We start from the raw sequence: 18414 nt of genomic DNA, 5'->3' as shown, positions 1-18414 counted from the left end.
CTATTTATTAATTATTTACTTGTTTTCATTCAAAAGTTTACATACGAAAAATCTTTACGATCTTATAAATCATGTTATTGATGTCCGAGTAAATTTTTTTATACTCTTTACATTCCGAAGACGAAACCTTGTTAACCTCAACATATTTTATTAAATAATTTATTATCCATTTATTCTACTTTCGATAACTTTTGTTAATATCGTTACTTAAAATAATCTCGCGACCCTCCGAACCCAACTTTTTATACTCAAACATATTGTGTAGGACCTTTAGGACTCCTATTAAGGTCATGTTAATTTTTCTAACACTTTTAGTTATTTAACGTATATAATTAGTTATTAACCAATCCAATTTCTTAAAAATAATTAATGCGAGCCTAAATTTTTTTTTACTTTATTAAAACTTTTATTAAGATAAAAGTTTCTTCCTTCATTAAACATCTTGGCCATACAAGACTAAGGACAACGGCCCATTCATAAAAAGTTTGTGATTGCATTGCTTGTTATTGTTTTAATTATTATATTGCACTGATACTTGATTTGAATGCTAGATTGGACTCTAGAGACATGGGGTGATATGCAAATAGAACTCACATAGACGATGCTAAGTTAAAGGAAAAATGGTAAAGTTTTGGAGTTGTGAGATTGATGATTTGATTTGGACTATTGCAATGGTACGCCATGAGAAGTTTCAAAGGGTAATCGTGCCCCTTGCTATGGTTTTAAATGAATTCATGCTAAGTACATAACTTAGGTGTACTCATTTAGGACCCCGTGTGCAAGACAAGAAAGGGGGGATTTTCCCATGACATGGTCATAGTTAGTGGATATGGGAGGAAAAGATCTTGTGGAGAAGATCTTAGATTTCACTTAGGTTAAAGGGGAATTTTTATGCCGGCCCAAAAACTTAGGCTCGGTCTTCATTTAGTCCTGTACAATTATTTGTATTTTTTATTCCAATCTTGCCCCTTCACGCGCATCAGCGCACAGAACTAGAGAGCATCTAGTATAGAAAAATTATCCAATGCTCCATGAGCACTGGTGCACCATTAAAACATTGTTTAAATTTCAAAAAGTCATATCTTTTGTTGTAGATATTCATTTTTTAAAAAAAATTATATTTTTGGAACCTACTCGACGATATCTACTAAACAAGATCCATATTGAATATGAAATTATGAAAGATTAAAAAAATACCATTTGCTATGAGAAAATTCTATGAGAACTATTTCTATGAGAATTGTCTATGAGAATTATTTCTATGAGAATTGTCCCTATGAAAGCTGTTTCGGACAAAAATACTCTTAGTTATATGAACTGGCTATGAGAACTGTCAATTCTCATAGTCAGTTCTATGAGAACTGCCAATTTTCATAGTCACTTCTATGAGAATTGGCTATGAGAAGTGACTGTTCTCATAGAGAACTAGCTTTGTGAACTGGTTATGAGAACTGGACTATGTGAACTGGCTATGTGAACTGAAAAATACACAGTTCACATAGTCTTACCACACACTAAAATACACTGTTTTCATAAAATATATATAGTTTCGCTTAATGGTGCAATATGCATCATGCTGCAACCTTTTGATGATCCCATGTGCTTTTCAATTGTTCTTACAAGTAAGTATTTTTGCCGATTTGACTTTTAAAACTTTAACATGTGTTCCTTCATCTTTTATTTGACATGAATTACCAAAACAAGGCCAAAAATCATCCAAAAAGTCTTCATTGGATGCTAGAGGTTGTCAAAGGTTTGGAGCCTTACGCTACTGGCATTCCCATTTGAAGCTACTAGTTAGCTGGGTCACACTCCTCATTTTCGTGAAAATTAGTTATTCATCCAATGGGCCTGATGTCGAAGGTACAGTCAAATTCTCATAGTCAGTTCTATGAGAACTGCTAGTTTTCATAGTTACTTCTATGAGAATTGGCTATGAGAAGTGACTGTTCTCATAGAGAATTAGCTTTGTGAACTGGTTATGAGAACTAGACTATGTGAACTGAAAAATACATAGTTCACATAGTCTTACCACACACTAAAATACATAGTTTTTATAAAATATATATAGTTCTCATAGAAAATATATGGTTCTAATAGACAGTTCTCATAGATAATACACAGTTCTCATAGAAAAATACACAATTCTCATAGACAGTTCTCATGAATAACACACAGTTCTCATAGAAAAATACACAATTTTCATAAAAAATACACACACGAAAAAAAATTGAACAAAAACAAAAAGGTAATCAAAATCAAATATATAGTTATAAATGATCTAAGGGGAACTGTGTATACAGTTCTCATGAAAAATATACAGTTCTCATAGAAAATAGACAATTCTCATAAACAGTTCTCATAGAAAAATACACAATTCTCATAGAAAATACACTATTCTCATAAACAGTTATCATGAAAAATATACAGTTCTTATAGAAAATAGACAATTCTTATAGAAAAATACACAATTCTCATAGAAAATACACAATTCTTATAGAAAAATATACAGTTCTCATAGAAAATACATAGTTCTCAAAGACAGTTTTCATGAACAATACACAGTTCTCATAGAAAATACACACGCGAACAAAAATTGAACAAAAAAAAAAAATCAAAATCAAACGTGTGTAATCATTTTTTGCGTACTAGAGATAACTTGTCCATGCGATAACAAGTGCAGAGACTAATACCCCAAATTGGAAATAAATTTCCCTCTGAATTACAAGCATTCACCAAATTGGCATGCTTTAAAATGCTCGTGATCAAGTACCTGTGCATTCACGAAAGTCATCTTTACAGAGCAACCTGTTCTTGGCCAAACGACTCGAGCCGCGAGTTCTTCCAAATCTCGTATGCGTCCGTCACTTTGCTGATGAATCCGAGCCCTTTGAGAGCACCCTGAGTGCTAGAACTCGTCAGTCGTCCGACTGAGTTTCGCTTTTATTCTTCGAGCGTCATGGGCGAAACCGGCGGCGGCTGACGGATATTCACGCCACAATAATTTCCTCTGAATTCTGCATGAGGCCAAGAGACTCCTCGCTACCAAGCCGCCACCGCCGGCAACCATTTCTTCTCAGGTGGGTGGAGTAATAGGATTTGAATTTACGGCTGTAATTTGATCTACTTGAGCTGCTTCCGAATGACGATAGAAGATGGAGGATCGAAGAAGGTGAAGATGAGGTGCCGCGTTCTCGACGACAGGAAGGAAGCCGTGGTGGTTGGAGTTGTTGCAGGGGATTTCGCTGAGGCGAATGGTGGAGGAGAGAGTGAGAGCGCTTTGGTTCAGTAACTGGAAGAAATATGCGAGTTTAGGAGGTTTTCAGATTGGGGTCGGGGCATAAAAGACATTCAGCAACATAACCGAACCTAGATTGGTTCAGTAATAATATTCAGGGTTGGGATAAAACCAAACCTAAAAACTAGGGTTGGCATCTAATTTTCTATAGGTTAAATGATAGTAACAAACCGGTTTATGTGTAAAATCTCTGCTTGACTTCTTCGATTCAATATTATCTTGTTACCTGCTCGTTGTAAAATAAGAGGGGTAGTTGGGTTGGATTATTCTACTGGTCGGGTGAACTCTATCACTCAGGTACGGATTGCCTGACATCTGTGCCAGATTTTGCAGAAAATCAAGAAGAGTCACAGAACGTTGAAGGAGAGCAGTACTATGCAGAGGAGAATCCAGAGGTGAGAGTCGAGCTAGAGTATGCTTGGAACCCGTATCAAGCCTAGAAGTCAGCTCTGTGTTTTGTCTATTTCATTACCACAAAAACTATTTTTTTTTTGTATTTTCACATTGGTTTGTAATAAATGAATCTTTATGTTGAATTATCTGTTTTGGATTTCGAACCTTAATTTAGCAAATTTTACAGAAATTAATATTTAATGCCTTCGATTTTATTTTCAAAAATCAAGGCGTTAGATAACCCACCAAAGTGGACTATGCTCAGCCAAAAGCTAGCCCAAAGAAGACCCAAAACCAACACACTACACAGCTGGAACCCTATCGAACTGCCGTCAGCCACCGCCTCCAACCTGAATTAGACAACAACAACCACCAAACAAGGCCGGAACACATCCTCCAAGCATCACCAAGTTACCGCAGACCCACCCCCTAGAGGAAACGAACCGGCGTCCATCACCCACTGTCACAGAAGCTCACCTTAGCCGTTAGGCGAGAACCGCGACCACCCAGCAGCGATCACAGCGGCAGGCCAACGCCATCCAGTCACCCACCACCACACGACCCCCAGTAGACAAGCGATGGTGGTTGTTCAAACCTTAAGGTTGGAAAAAAACAGTAGAATACTAATAAAATTGGGAGAACTCAAATAAAAAACAAGTAGTGGAGTGATTAAAGAATAAAGCAATATATCTGTTGGGGGAATGCCAAGAGAAACCCAAGCCAAGCTTTGTACACAGTTTCTCCCAGTTGAAGCTTTGATCGATTTAGAGTAGGAGGATAAAAAAGAATGACAACTAATCCTATGAAATTTCAAGGGGCATTTTCATAAAGCAAGTGGTGTAGTAGAAGGCAATTAAGTCATGCAATAAAAGGTACACCTTAAGTTTTGGCAAAAACAAAAAGGGCTTTGACATTATCAACTCCCTTCTTTTAACAACTTAAGGGCTAATTTGGTCTAACTTTGATGTTATTCTTTTTCATTGTCTCTTGCTTCATCTTATTTTGTGTTGTTGGACTTCTAATCATTTTGTTAGATTTATTATTCATCTTGACGACCTGAATTTAAGAGATAAAAGTAGTATGACAAAAAAAAATCACTTAGAAATTGTGTCTTTATAGTGTTCTTGTGGTGAATTTAAGTGAAGTTTTTTTAACTTTTTTTTTTATCGTCGAACTTTTTTTTTAAACTTGGGGCCATATTTTTATACCTTTCGGATTCTTCCTATCGGAATGAAAGATCAATGGGACAAAGATAAGAAGCTTAAAAAAAACCCCAGTAAAGATCTATGTATAATCAAAGATTCTACTCACATAACAATTCAAACACAATAATTTACACAACCTCTCACATATATGTGGGGTCCACACATAATAGTGTGTGTAGAGCCCACATGCATGTGAGAGGTTGTGTAAGTTGTTACGTGAGTATCACCCTTGTCTTTGGGGAAAAAAATTACTAATAATTTACGTCAAACTCACCCTTTAAAGTGTCTTTGTCACCCGATTTTGGGGCAGAAAAAGGTGTCCACCTCTCATTCTTCGCTTCACTATATATGTACTACCTATTAGGTTGACTTGCCTTGAGTTGAGTACTTTCCAAGGTGATCACTTCACTTGTCCATATCCATATTTAAATGCTAGCTAGCTAGCTCTATATGGGTACGTAGTTTGATTCTTGAGCGATCGACTCGATTGGTGCACATGTGCTGTACTCTCACGAAACCCAGCGAATCGAAGAAATATGCATGATGTCAATGAGAAAAGGTGGAGTACTTGGTGGCTTTGTTTGGTTAATTGGAGAAATAGGATAATGATTGGAAAAAGAAATAAGGTAATGATTGAAAAACTAAACTAAAACTAAACTACAATGTGAACCGAACACAACCCATATATTTTTATCTTTCCAACAAAACACAAGAAGTTTCAAAATTGTTCTCATAAATATTATACGTGTACGTCAATTGTGTTTTTTACTACGGAATATAATGTAACACAAATTGCAAATTATTATTGTCTTTACTTTAAACACCAACGCGACAAATCGTTAACTAATGCGGAAATGATATGAATAAGTTCTCCATGTGCCATAGCGCTATGCAAATGAAATGAGGACATGTAGTACATCCACGTATTGACATACCGACATGCTTCCATTTATTAAAAGAAGGAAAAATATAGTTGACGGTGAGTTTGGTGCTATCATTTCTAGTTTTGTGTTTTTGGTAGCGTTGTTTCATCCATTTCTGAAAATTTGAAAACTTAATCTATGTTTTTGATGAATATGAAAACAAAAAAGATGTTTGCATGTTTTTTTGTTTCGATACATTGGAAAAGCGAAGAGGGAGAGGGGGGAACAATTTTTCATCCATGGGACTTGATTAAATGACTATTATGTCCTTCTAGGGTTAATTCTCTTTGTTATTTCCATGGAGGTAGTAGTAGTACATACATGTCTTTTGGCAGAAGTCAAACCACCCTCACCGGCTTGGCAATGATAAGAGTCCGAATTGGATGAATAATATTGCCCCTCACTCTAATTGCTTTTGTCATCTTATGGCCCTGACACTAACCCACTCTAACCTTAACCATGGTTACCGTTACCCTTTAAAAAATAGGAATAAAGAGAGTGGGTTTAATAGATCGATCAAGTAGAGAATTTGACTAAAATTATTTCTCATCTCCACTATAATTTACCAAGTTCCACCGGATTTTTCTCCATTTTTTGTTTGCCGAGTTCAATCGAAAAGTGGTCAGATTTCTCTTTTCCCTTGGATAGGCAATAATCACTCATTTTTTAATTGGGTTTAACAGGTTTTCAAAAAAGACACAACAATTTTTATTTCTACCCTGGAAAACAGAACATAAAATCAATTCTACATTCGAAAACATAGAACAAAAAGTACCATAAAATAAATTATAAATTTTAAGTTTCGGACAGTAAAAAAAAAAAAACAGTCCTTTGTATTTGTTTTCCAAGGCAGTAGTAATCCGGTGGTGCATGTTACCGGGTCATATTTTGTTTGGGAAGATGAATACAGTACTTGTTTTGGAGTACAGTTTTGTGGGTTTTTCCTCCTGGAATGATAAAGTTAGTTCTGCCGTTTGGCTTTCAGAGGTAGTGCACGTTGGGTAAATTAACTGAAACTGCTAAAGTTTGGTTTCTACAACAGTTTAATGTTGGAAAAAAAAAAAGTAAGAAAAAGAATTACCAACCATAATAGTGGAACTAACCACCCGTAGAGTTAGAGGTAGTTCGGCAAAATAAGCCAAATGTTTTTTTTTGTACTTATTCACAAAAATTTTGCCTTTATTAGTTTTTCGTTGATTTTTTTGCGAATTATTGTTTCTTCATAACGAGAGGAATCTAAAAAGTAAAAAATTATGATCATAACCCAATTGTTTTGAATAAAGACGATAAAATTAGCTTATTGGCTTATTTTTATCTTTATTCAAAAATATTTGGGTTGTAATCTTAATTTTTTATTTGTTAGATTCGTCTTGTCATGAAAAAGCAATAATCCTTAACAAATTAACAAAAAACTAACAATGCATTTTTTTTTTGAATAGGAATATAAAAAATAAAAAAAAAGCCATTTGACTTATTTTGCCAAATGACCCCTTAAGCGATCATCGTCCATTCAACTTGAAACAGATCGGACCCAATTATGTTCATTTTAGGGAAAATGACGGCCCATGACATGTTTTGATAATTAATACAGTACCTGCCAAGGATATGCTGAGAATATTTGTTAATACTGAAAATGTCCTTGGCGGGCATTAATTATCAAAACACGTCCTGACCGTCATTTTAATTAGGGTGATTTACAGGCCGGTCCATATTTTGGACCCAATACACGGAGAACTCCTGCCCATTTTCAAAATGCATGCATAAGGATTGACGAAGAATTACTTCCGAGATTACCCCGCCTCCTCTACCATTCGGTCCATTCCATTCCTCCCGCGTCAGCGCCATCATTAAGCAACTCCAGCACGATCGCGGACCTCGCGTACTCGTCCATCATCCTCCTCACCCCTTCCGACACCATCTCCACCAGCGCTGACAGCGGTAGCTCCTCGAGCTCCCTGCAGGTGGCGGTTGCATACGCGGTCAGCACCACGTTCCTGGTGTATGATTTGGGCAGCAGTGGATCCTGATGAGCACATAATATTGACACTTACAGGCCCCAATATCATATGTTGCTAGTTATTAAATGTGCTTAGTTGAGTACTTCTATTATCTTTCTGATAATTATGTTATATTGTTTAATTTGCAGGAAAATATGAGAATAATAACTTTTACAGCCGTTAAAATTACAAGTATTGAACGGTCCGGAAATAGAGTACATTGTTGGCATTGGAGCTTGACATATATAATTTCAAGGCAAATGATGGTCGAAATAGTTCCAAGTCATGGGGCCGGCCAGCTTACCCGTTGCCTTTATTCACTATGGCCAATTGGATTTTATAATGCCGCGCCAGCAGCCTCACCGGATTTTGCGTTTTCTTTGAGAAGAGAAATGTTCGCGGAGGTCAGGCGGAAGATCTTGAAGTCGAGGTAGTGGTCCTGGGCGAAGTCGAAGACCAGGGGAGGGGTTTGGTCGTGGCTGGGGGTGAGGAACTGGAGCTTGAGGAGCTCGGTGTGGGGGAAGGTGACCTGAGGCGGAGATCGGGCGGCCAAGAGACGGCGGTTGTTGCACAGGGCAATGGCCAGGTAGGGTTCGTTGGATGCTTGGGAGGCTAGGTTTTCTAGGAAGATTTTGAAGCTTATGTCGTCGATTGTTGCGTGGTTGGTTGATATCCCCAGTGCAAAGCCACCACACTTGAACGATGTCACTTGTAAAAAACAGGCCGGAAAAGCAATGCGAATTTGTCTCTGGCCAGAAAAAGTTGCCGAAAGAAACACTGCAAATTTGTGAAAGTCGCTGGAAAGCACTGTGAATTTGTAAAAGTCGCCGAAAAAAGCATTGCGAATTTGTTGAAGTCGCCGGAAAAAGTACTGTGAATTTGTGAAAAGTCGCCAGAAAAGCACTGCGAATTTGTCTTCGGCCGGTGAAAGTAGCCGGAAAAAGTAATGCGAATTTGTGAAAGTCACCGGAAAAGCACTACGAATTTGTGAATGTCGCCGGAAAAAGCGCTACGAATTTGTTGAAGTCGCCGGAAAAAGCATTGCGAATTTGTGGTTGCTGGCTGATGAGCACCTAATATTGTAGATGTTTGGTGCGCCTAATCCCGTTTTATGTCATTTGTTCTATGTTTATTTGCCGTTTTTAGTGATTTTGCGCGTAAGGTTTTTCGTTGAACTTTTCAGGTAATACGCGAATAAGAGGGTTTGTTTGGTGTTTTGAACAACCCTTGAGGGCAAGCGAGTAGGCGAGGCCTTGAAGAACTCAGTCGACGGGGCTTAAGGATGAAGAACCGGAGAAGCCAGCACGCTATGAGCCGTCGGGTGGCAAAAAAGAGGCTTGAGGAACTTGACCTGCCAGGAAGCATAATCGTATCGATACGGTTCCTGGAGTATCGATACGGTTTCAAAACAGAGAGAAATCCAGCCTTCAGCGTATTGATACGGATTTCAGCGTATCGATACGGTTCTGCGTGTATCGATACGGGCCGTCTACGGGGAATCCTGGGTTTCAGAGAGACAGCTCAGTATCGATACGGCTCTGGAGTATCGATACAAGAGGCTTACCGACTTACTTTTTGACAGCTTTTAACTTTCCATAAGTGGCAAGTTTCCACTTTTGGCTGTATTTTGAATATTTTGGAGGAGATAGAGAGTCTCGTTGTATAAATAGGACCACCTCTCTCCCTCCTTTACTACCTAGTCCATTAATTTCTTAGTTTGTACTCCATTAATGTCTCTTTAAGTTTTCAAGTTTAATTTCCAAAGAACTCAAGTAAGTCATTCTTGTGTGTTAATTTCCTGTTTATTAAAGTTGTAGCTACGAATCAGATCTTTCCTAATATCAAGTTTGTTCCTGTTTTCATCGGTGATAAATCATGTCTTGTTTTTATGCTTTGGTTTATTCTTTAGCTATGAGTGAGTAGTTACTTGGTTAAGTCTCGGGGTAATCTTTCCCGAGAACTTAGGTGGTTATTTGGTTCTCAAACCTTTAGGCTGAAAAGCATGATTTTTCAGAATAGAGTTTAACTTGCATTTTTGGTCTAAACAAAGGGGTGTTAACTCCTTGGTAAGGTGCTTAGTCAAGCGGTCTTGGCAAGCGGCTCGCCGAGGGCTCGTGGCCTCCTATGTGTTCGATAAATTTTAAAAACAAGTTGGCTCACCTCCGTTTAATCACATCTTTCAATAAACGTAGTCATTAAAGCTAAATCCTCCGGGCTAGAGCGCGCAGTCGTGATTCTCGCCTGAGTTATAATCGAGAACCGGTAACGGCCTTAGTCAAGGGTTAGACGATCCCTAGACTTGCCTCTTTTAAGTTCATTAAGAAAATTTCTAGTCTTGTTTCTTTTTAACATTTCCATCGTTTAAAGAAAAACCAAGTTGGCCGTTTTAAACGCCACAATCCGTCATAAAACCTTCAATCCGAATTAAGCTATATTCGATTCTTTATGGGAAAGATCCCGGACTTCCGGATATTATGCTATCGACGACCTAGCCTTACGCTTGGAGTTTCCAACCTTATATTTGAAGGCAAGGTCGGGAGTTAAGCATTTTTGCCGGAGGTGGTTGTGGGGTGGAGGTGGGAGATGATGGTTCTATTTAGTAAATGGTGAAAGGGTAATCTTCATCATGAGATTGTACTTGGAGGTAAATAAAAATTTAATCATTCTTAATGGAAATTAAGTCTTGGTTTTCTAGTCCCACAGGTAATTTGTTACATGTTTTGATAATTAATACTCGCTAAGGATATGCTGAAAATGCTCTTGACGGATATTAATTATCAAAATACGTCATGACCGTCATTTTCTCTTAAAATTACTACAAGCCCAATCATATTTCTCATGACTTGATTCACAGGCCTATTTAAGACCCAAACCATCTCTATGTAGACCAAAAACCTTCATAACTCATTACCATCCCAACCCATGGGTTCTTCTACATGTATACACCTGTAAAAGCACCATACCCACTCTTATACACACCACCTGCACCCACTTACAAAAAGAAGGGAAATGCTACGGTGTCCATCCGCCGTTTGGGGACACCGTAACTTTTGACATAACCGATCATTAAAAGCATAACAAAAACCAGGGATGTGTATAACCAAAACCTTACAAAGGCATAACCGCCAAAATCCCCAAAATTTCTGGGGATTTTGAGGGTTATGCCTCTGTAAGGTTTTGGTTATGCATATCACTGGTTTTTGTTATGCTTTTAATGGTCAATTATGCCAAAAGTTACGGTGTCCTCAAAATGACCGGGGACACCGTAGCATCATCCGTAATCCTATGGGGACGGATGAGATTGATATTGATGGGTACCGACGGGCACATAGGGTCCACTCCGGATTTTGCATGGATGATCCGAATCGTTCAATAAATTTAAGAAAAAAATTAGTGGGCCCTTGAAAAATTAGCTCAATTTGATATGTGTAGGTGCTCGTCTAATCTTCCATTTTTTCATTCAAATTTTTGATCAATCGAGCACCTACACACAGCGGATTGATCTAATTTTTCATGAGACACTCAATTTTTTTTTTAAATTATTGAGTGGCTTAAATCATCTGTGTGCTACCTGTAGAGGACCTCGCGTGCTCGTCAGTATCCTATCGGTATCAATCTTATCGGTATCAATTTTATCGGTACCAATAGCAGGGTAAAAAAAAACGTGGATGTGTTTTTCCCTCTCCCCATCAAAGACCCACTCGACAGTCGACTCCACCACCTTAATTCAACAATCATCCTCTTCACACCACTCCACCTTTTCCACTCTACACTCCATCTCCCTCGAATGACTACCGAAACCACCCTACCTCCCCATTTTTGCTCTTGACACCACCCCTCACCACCAATTCTTCCTAGATCTGAAATCGAAGCCCTTCTTACCTTAAACAGTATCCAATCAACTTCATTTTTGGCAAGATACATATGCTCTCAGTATATTCTAAAAAGTCAACGATTTGGATCATTAAAACAGCCCCAAAAAGGGCCGAAATTGAATCGTTCATCCATTATAGGACTAAAGAGGATCCAATCTCTTTTGACAAATCACAATAATTTCTGATTTCACTGTGCACGTGTATGGAATCATCCTTCCGTATGACCAAATTTACGTCATAAGTTTTGATCGGCAATTACGTCATAAGTTAACAGATAAATATGACCAGGCCCGTTTTGTTGAGGTTATTATTTTTTATTATAAGTACTTATTTTTCGCTTTATGAGACATGTCATTTTCTTATAATATATCATCTTTAATTCAAAAAATAAGTACTTATTTCCCTTAACGGAACGGGGCCTCTCCGTCCCTACAAAAGTGTCCAGCCTGCAAACCTAGGCATTTAAAACAATGCATTTTTTCGTAAAAATAATTTTTCACAAATCAATAAATTCTTTTAAATTGTGAATTTTTTTGAGGATGGAGTTTATCTTCTGCAATGTTTAAACACAAAGCAGTTGTTTGGGGGAAAGGTTTTGATGATAATGTTAGGAGTAATATAAGTGGAGAGAGCTATAGAAAAATCAAAATAATGATTTGAGTGAAAATTTATTTAAAACCGTACTGAAGATTGAGGAAATGGTGGTTATGCCACAATAAGTCAATACTAACTTATTTTTCATGCAAAAGAGGAACGTGGAAATAATGTTTCCAAGTGAAAATCACTCCCCTCATTTATTCTCAATTACGATTAGGGAGTAAAATGTGGAGAAAAGAAAATACGGGTGAATTATACTGAGAGAAACTAGCAGACGAATAAAGAATCGTTTTCAAAGTTGGAAGTAGTAGTAATAAACAAAATGAACCAATGGTGGTTATGCCACACTTCCCATCTTAGAGAAATCCAGTAGAAGCAATAGAACCAAGATGAACTGCATATAGCAGGCATAATAGTTGCAGCAGCCAGAGCAGCACCAAAATTTCTTTAAAAAGATTGAGGTACAAGGACACGTACAAAAACACAGACCGACTTGACACCAAGAGACCCAGGCCAAAGACCCTTGAAGTACATGATCAAACTCAATGACCACCCTAAAACCTACTACCAACACAAAGATGACACCCCTGACTCAAAATAAAAATAAACAAAAGACACCAAAGCTGTACACCCTCTCACCGAAGACACCTCAGGCTAAACACTCAAACAAACAAGAAAACTAAACCTAAAAATGACAAGACAACCCAGAGACAAACAGACAAAGAGATGGACCGGCCTCTTGACCAAAATTAACTAGACCAACTTTGAAGCTCAATACACACACACACACAATGCTCATAATCCACACTAACATGTTTACAGTTTGACTTTTTTGATACCTCCCAAACATCTCTTGAAGTCTTCCACTGAGTAATCCTTATCAAATTTCCTTTTAATCGAAACTGTCATTCTAGTCTTTGCTAGTTCAATAACTTCACCCTTCCACTATGAATTCAGCCAAATAAATAGGTGCAAGTACACCCCAAAGTTGTACACCCTCTCAAATGTTGAGCTCAAGGAAAATTGGGTTTACTACTTAAGAACAATTAATCAACAAATAATGAAGTGCAAAAAAAAAAAAAGGAAACAACAAACAAAAATACCAAGCTTTGGCAGAATCATCAAAATCTGCCTAAAAAATGCCCCAATTAAGACATGTTTCCATCTAAACCCATAGAAACCAGATCAAGAGTAAACTGAAAATGCATGTATGAATGTGTAATATATGTGTAGAAATTGAAGGAGATAAAGGGAAAAGGCTCAGATCTGTGTACGATCAAACGAGAATCCGACTCGCCATGGCTGCAACAATAGTTGCCCATAAGAGCTTCTATGTGCCCCCAAAGAAACGGGTCAGATCCTGGTCTCTGAAATTCTCCTCAGAAACTGCTCCTCATAGCTATCGCGACAAAACTCAAAAGGGATCGGCCTTGCGATCAATGCCTCATACTTTGGGTTTGCTTCTTCTTCTTCTTTTTCTTCTTAGGTCTCGGTTCAAAAACCTCCCAAAGTATAATGAAGTGCCCAAAAATCAACAAATCAAAGCTTTGGCAGACAAAAAACAAAATGCAAAAAAGAAGTGCAAAAAACAAAAAATAAACACCAAATAAGAATACGGGTCGGACCCTAGTCTCTAAAATTCTGCTCCGAAATTGAGCCTCACAGCCTTTAGCTATCATGGCAAAACCCAAAAGGGATTTGCCACACGATCAATGCATCAATGCCTTCATACTTTGGGTTTGCTGCTTTTTCTTCTTCTTCCTAGGTCTAGGTTCAGAAACCTCCCAAAGAATAATGAAGTGCCCAAAAATCAACAAATACAAAGGTTTGGCAGACTTGAAAGAAAAATACAAAAATAAGTGTGAAAAATGAAAATCAAAAAAGAAACAGCAAACAAATATACGAAAATTTGGCAAAATCATCAAAATCCCCCTAAGAGATGCCCCATTTAGCACTTGTTTCCATCTACAACCATAGAAATCAGATCAAGAAATATGTAAACTGTAAATGCATGTATGTAACTATGTATCATGTGTGTATGTGTAATATATGAATAGAAATTGAAGGGAATAAAGCGTGAAGGCTCAGATCTGTGTATGATCAAACAAGAATCCGACTCCGCCATGGCTGCAACAACAGTTGCCCATAAGAGCCTTCTACAGACCCTCTGTGTGCCCCCCAAGGAAATGGGTCAGATCATGGTCTTTGAAATTCTGCTCAACTGATCTTCATAGCCTTATAGCTGTCGCGGCAAAACCCGAAAGAATCGTTGTTGCGTATCAGAACAGCTTATTGCATAGAAGGTTAGCCCATTCAAGTGTATTGGTATCACCATAATCACATAGCAAAGTTCACAATCAGGCGACTTCAGTTTAAGAAACTGTTCTCTCCTGCCACTCCCAACCATCAATTAAAGATATGCCTTTGGGCATGCAAATAAGAGTTAATGCCAAGCATAAATACCCTTCAGTTGTGTAAAAGTTACAAAGCGGTTCATGCAGAAAATGAGTATAAGAGATTTTTGAGAAACCAAATGATCAAGTAATTACAAAAGAAATATGTAGAGGTGAGTGTACATCTCTAAAAGAATTACCCAGCTTTCACAAACTCGCCCATGAAGTGTAGAATTCTATTTGGATTTACTTGGTGAATGCTCAAAAAACTAACCTTGAGAAAAATAGTTGGAAGAACCATACTCGTTGACATTTTTGTACTTCTTCCCCAACACTTTTTTACTACTGAACAAACACAAATCATGAACTTCAAGGAACTATAATCAGAATATTTCGAACTCTAATCACAAACTTCCGAACGAACAAAAATAATAAACACCTAGGACAGCATTTTGTCAAGGACCTAATAGGCATTTTCTTCTCCACTCTCTTCTTTCCTAATCCTAACAATAGGGCTAAGGTTAGCAACATATCTCGGTATAAGAATTAAGACAACAATGAAATATTGAAGAGTTGTATTCAAATTCTGAAAATGGTCCATCTTCAAAGGTCTGAAATCTAAAGAGCGCAACTGTGTCAGTGCTTGAAGACACTCATTCAAAAGCATTGACATAAAATAATGAAAAACTTTGACATAAAATAATGAAAAACTTTCATGCACCTTCAACACTAAAACTGCTTAATCTCAATAGACAATATTACCCGAGGAATCAAAGTAAATGCAAAATTATTTTTTAAAAAAAATTAGGGAGCTATTATTCAAGATTACATCAACAAAATCGCTATTTTTTCCCATAAACGTGTCCTTAAATTTGTACATGCAAGGAAACACAATAAGAACACAAACAGTGATCAAAACAAACACCAACCGTATAATGAAGCTTCCTCCTTCATCTTAAAAGCACCAAATTAATCACTTCTGTAGCCGAAACAACTATTTTCCTTGCAACAACCTGAAGCCAAAATAAAAATCCAATTGACTGAAATCAAAGATAAATTAAAAAGACGTAAAGCTACATCAAAGAGCAGCAAGTGATAAACTAACTTATAAATAAATCCCAAAGGAGCAAATAACTACTCAATAGGCAAAAAAGAAGAAGAAGAAGCAATAACTTGATATGGAACAAAATCTTCCACTTTTACTTATCGATTGCTGCCTAGGCCTAAAGGCATGGTCGCAATGCATTCAACCGCAATCCAAAATTGAGGAAGTCGATTCAACTCTCTATTAGGATTATATCATACCCATCGGTAAGTAAACCACAATAGCTAGAGATTAGGCATGCAACGAAGATAATAAACATGAAAAATGCAATCAAATACAAAATCGCTATAGTATAAAAAAATCGAGAGTTCGAGAGTTCGAGAGAGAGAGAGAGAGAGAGAGAGAGAGAGAGAGAGAGAGAGAGACCATAAAAATAGCTCCAGTGAGGCTCTCGTCTTCAACTCACCGAACCATGGAAATTACAACTACAAAATCACACGTCCCATGAAATTTGTCATTTTCTCATTCTTAAGTTTAGTCGGGTCACATTTCAGTATTCTAAAATCTAAAACAAGGAATTAATTGGCAATTAATCGCTGGCGGGGTCTATTTGATTAGGTCAAACTAACGATTAATCGCCGATTACTAATTAATATGCACTGATTAATGGCTCGAAGGTGACCGACCGTCCAACTAGCGACTTTTAGAACATTGTCATGTTTCGAATCATACTCCTAGATGTAGCCTCAAATCATAAAGAAATAGCAAAAGGGGAATCTAGTGTGTTTCGAAACATTCTCATAAATGTAACCTAAGTGTATGCCATTGGGTGTGTCTTATACGTGTCACGTGTTCCCATAGTGATAGAGCCATCTCCAAGAGTGTCACAATAGAAGGCATTAAAGCAAATTAGCAATCAGAAAACAATCATAGTTCTAATCAAATGGAAATGACTAACGAAGCACAAAATGGTACCAAATTTGGTAAATGTCCTACCTAATTCAATTTTATATAAGGTTGGTTCAAAAGAATAAACAAAACTAATACACACAAAGCCTCTACCCTTTTTGGCAATATTTATAATCAAACGTTGAAAATGTCCAAAGAGCCCTAGCCTTGCATTCCCCTTGTATTTGCTTTTGCTACTTATAGGAAGTTTCAAGAAAGATAGAATTAGTATAAATAAATAAACATATTTAGCGCCTTGACTGAGCCAGGCAAGGCGTTTTCAATGAAGCGCAGCCATGGCGCGCCTAGGCAAGAAAGGCACAAAGGCACGCCTCTTCAATTTTAATCACAACCATAGGATCAAAGCTATGTTAATTCAAAAGAATTCAAGAAAGGAAACAAGTTAATTCAAAAGCCCAAAAAGAGAGTAGGAGGATAGTAGAGTAGCAACACTACCTAGCTAGATAAGATACTGATAATTCAAAAGCCCAACAAGCCCATGTTCAAAAAGTGACTTAAAAATCATAGGAAGAAATGGAAAGGAAAACACTACCTAGATAAGATACTGATAATTTAAAAACAAAAATTCAAAGCACGCCACTTTTTTTTTTTTTTTTTGGTAAGTAAGTACGCCACATGTTACTTGCTCCTAACTCAATATTGAAATCAAAATGTTGTTCTATTTCATAGGACACATGATGATTGCAGTCACAGAACCTTTTGAGCCAATAATACTCCAACCTCCTCTTGCTTTTACCTAAAATTATTTTCGTCTTTAGTCCACCACCTACTCCCTAAAGCCGGTCATGGTTGTTGGCCTCTCAATTAATGCCTATCAAGAAACATGAAAATGAGCCCATCGACCCATTCAGTTTTATTTACAAAATAGGTTAGGATTTTGTAAACAAAATCCAAGCCAAAAAAATAAAAGATCAAAATAGACATAGAAGAAAGTTTCTCACCTTCAAGTAGGGTTTTGCACTTTTTGTTTCAGAAAACAGATCTGCAAAAATATCGGGCAAATGGGGGAAAAGCATAGGTTAGGGTTTCTTAGGAGAAAATAGATCTACACTACTTTCTTCGATTATTTCACAATTTGAAAATTAGGGAAAACCTATTTGTATACCTGAGAGCCAATTGGGGGGTTGAAATCAGCAGAGAAGAGGAACTAGTGGAAATCCTCGAGAGTGAGAGTGCGTCTGGAAAACTTGGCGATGTAGGGTTGTTTTCGGAGGATCTGCAGTATGCGCTTGGTGTCGGCAACAGTAGCGCCGACCTCCCCCTAGACCACCACCAGGAATTGCCACAGATGCTCTGCCGTCATTTGGGCCCCACCCTCCGAGTTGTGCGGGAACGCCTCTTTGACGTCCGACAGAGGGGATAGAGAGATTGCTAGCGGCCAGACCCCGGAGAGGAGACTCAGGAGAGGTCGGCAAGACATAGGATTCGGGGGCAGTATTTGAGTTTGAGAAAGAGAGGGAGAGCGTAGGATTTAGGAGATAAATCCCTCCCACACGGTTTATGTATTGATTTTTAAAATTCAACGCCAATCTCAATTCCAAGACTTAACCAAAACTGCATTTGGAATTCATTAAGAATAAATCATTAGCAAAATCGAAAAATAATTATCAAAACTGAAAAAATCATTACTCAATCATTTATTCCAAAAAATGCAAAATATTTACCAAAATGTCAGGGTTGAATAAAGGGTGGAGATTTATGCAGCGGAATGTGTATTAA

The 18414-nt window shown here is 37.6% G+C and overlaps 1 long non-coding RNA gene across 1 annotated transcript; it reads right to left on the bottom strand.

Moving 5' to 3' along the window:
- Nucleotides 1-14285: 14285 nt before the first annotated feature.
- Nucleotides 14286-18209, bottom strand: LOC131323103 (uncharacterized). Its single transcript, XR_009199083.1, has 3 exons — nt 17801-18209; nt 17637-17677; nt 14286-15694 (listed from the first exon to the last, which is right to left on the bottom strand). It is a non-coding gene; the product is annotated as an uncharacterized LOC131323103 (long non-coding RNA).
- Between the last annotated feature and the right edge of the window lie 205 nt (nt 18210-18414).

Source organism: Rhododendron vialii, chromosome 1a (genome assembly GCF_030253575.1).
Source record: "Rhododendron vialii isolate Sample 1 chromosome 1a, ASM3025357v1".
Taxonomy (NCBI): domain Eukaryota; kingdom Viridiplantae; phylum Streptophyta; class Magnoliopsida; order Ericales; family Ericaceae; genus Rhododendron; species Rhododendron vialii.
This window is presented reverse-complemented; position numbering and strand designations above follow the sequence as displayed.